We start from the raw sequence: 2508 nt of genomic DNA, 5'->3' as shown, positions 1-2508 counted from the left end.
ATATTAAATTAAAATTGAGAATAACTGGAATTCCTGAGGTAAATAAGACTGATGACTGCTGGGAAAAGGAAAGGGAAATTATTATTTACTCAGTGTTGGCTGTAACACCAGGTTAAAAAAGGGATGTTTTGACCTTGTGTATTCCCACTAAGTTTTCATGTATGTGAATTAAGTGATCCCAAAGATGCTCACAAGTCTTACCACTCCAGCGTGACAAATTACTTCATGTTCTCCCTGGATTGATAGTCAGATAAATAGAGGCACAGTGTTTATTTTACCACTCAGCAGATCTTTCAAATATTATTACTGTGGCATATTTCCTTTGTTTTATTTTATTTCAAGTTGAATTCTATTTAAGACTTTAGGTCACTGCTTTATGCCCTTGGGCCGGGTACAGATCTTTAACCAAGCCACTGTAAATAAACGGTAGTGATTTTCATGTGATTGCAGGTCATGACAATGCTGTTGGGAACATTTTCTTTACATGCCATGTCACTTTCACCTACTGCCTTCAGGCCAGTGCATGACATGCAGTAAGTGTCAGGTGAAATGTCACATCTGGGAGGAAGAGCTTGTGTGAATGTTAAACTGGAATGTGGAAAAATGGTGTCACATACCCTGTAATCTAATATTGTTCTGCCTTAAAAGGGATGTTTTCTCTATGGAGATATGTGTTTAACCAAAATGACTTCTGCTTGAAGTTCAACAGAAACTAAACTTATCTGTTTATCCCCAGCTTTCTTGGGAAGCTCTTGCTACAGTGGTTCAATCCCAGGTCCTTGTATATTTTGCTGACATGATAAGAGCCTTTAACAAATAAACTCAAAACATGGAAAGCAAAGGAATGAAATTAATTTGTCTTATGGCATGAGAATAGCAACCTTCTCCTAAGACACGAGAATAGCATCCTTCCCTTAAGACTCCAAGTCCTAGGAGGGTCCCTAGTCTTATACTTGGATCTGCCAAGTATAAGAATAGGGAAGGTATCTAGTGATGCTTCCCTGCTACATACTTGGCTCAGGGGTTTAAGAACTTGTGATGCATTATGTGACGTGTCTCTTTTCTGTTTGTTTTGAATCTGTCACCTGCTAGGTCTATTTGATATCCACAGTTCTTCTATTAGAAAAGACAGTGGACAATTAACTCCTACTCACCTTTTCATTGCTACTCTCTGCTTACAGAAGTCTATCACAGCATCCCTCCATTGTTTTCTGGGCTGCATGCCATTCCTTGCAGGGAAGCCATTCTTCAGCTTCAACGGTCCTTCTTGTCCTTCTCTTTATCTTTTCTATTTTTACTATAAACTTTCTGAGATGAGGGCACTGGAACTGCACACAGTTTTCAAGTTCTGGGTCCACTATGGATTCATGCCATACTCTTTTCCAAATAATTCCCAGCATTTTAGCAGTTTAATTGTTTGTTAGTAAGGACTTGCCTTTCAAAATCTCTCTCCTGAGTGATAGAAACTATTTCTGAGTCTAACATGTATATAGGATTGTTCCTCCTGCAGGCATTACTTTACATTTATGCATTCAGTTTCATTTGTGGTTTTATTACTCCCTTAGCATCATAAGGATCTCCTGCAAATCTTCACAGTCAGCTTCCATTTTGATTACCCTGAACAATACAGTATCATCAGCAAATTTTGCCACTTCACTGTTTAACCCTTTTTCCAGCTCATTCTCTACCACTGTTTTTACTCGTTTACCTGGTGTTTTCAATGGTTTTGAATTCTTATTTCTGACAAATTTATGAAATTCCATTCAGCTGGTATTGAGGTGGTTTTAAACAAGAAATTATACACAATAGTTAATGGTTCAGCTATTTCAGAATTGCGTTCCTTTACAACTCTGCTCTGAACAGCATCTGGGTACGGTGATTTGTTAGTATTCACTTTGTTGATGGTTCCACTTCCACTGACAATTCAGTCCATGACACATCCTCAGATCCACCCACTGGGAAGAAGGAGTCTGACGGGGAAATGTTCCTAAAGTCTCCAAAGAGAGCACAGCTACAAAAAAAAAATTGTTTGCTGTTTCTGCTATGACCTTATGTTCTCCGAGTACTCCCTTTTATGCTTGGCCATCAATTGCCCTGCAAACTTTCTGGCTGGCTTTTTATTCCTCATCTTTTTCAAAAAGAATTTATATGACATTTTATCTCTTTTTCAAGTTGTTCCTCAAACTCTTTTCCAACCTGCCTTTGTATGCATTTATATTTAACGTGCCAGTTTTTTATTTTATTTTCCATTTTCCTCCTTTCAGCGTAGCCTCTGATATTTTAAAGCTGTCTTCTTACTTCAAATACCTTCCATTAACCTGATATTAAATCATGTAATTTGATTGCTTTGGGCTTAGGGTGGAGTGTGCTGATATTTCTGAAGTCTGTGTGGTAGAAGTCCTGCAATCCTTCTGAGACTTTGATATCTTGTTTATAAATAGTCTTCATATTAACTGCAAACATTTACTCTTTCAGTTGCCCCCTTTCGGTCTTTTTTTCAATAAGAGT

This window comes from Aptenodytes forsteri, unplaced genomic scaffold (assembly GCF_000699145.1).
Source record: "Aptenodytes forsteri isolate BGI_AS27 unplaced genomic scaffold, ASM69914v1 Scaffold309, whole genome shotgun sequence".
Lineage (NCBI taxonomy): Eukaryota > Metazoa > Chordata > Aves > Sphenisciformes > Spheniscidae > Aptenodytes > Aptenodytes forsteri.
Note: the sequence above shows the minus strand (reverse complement) of the source record.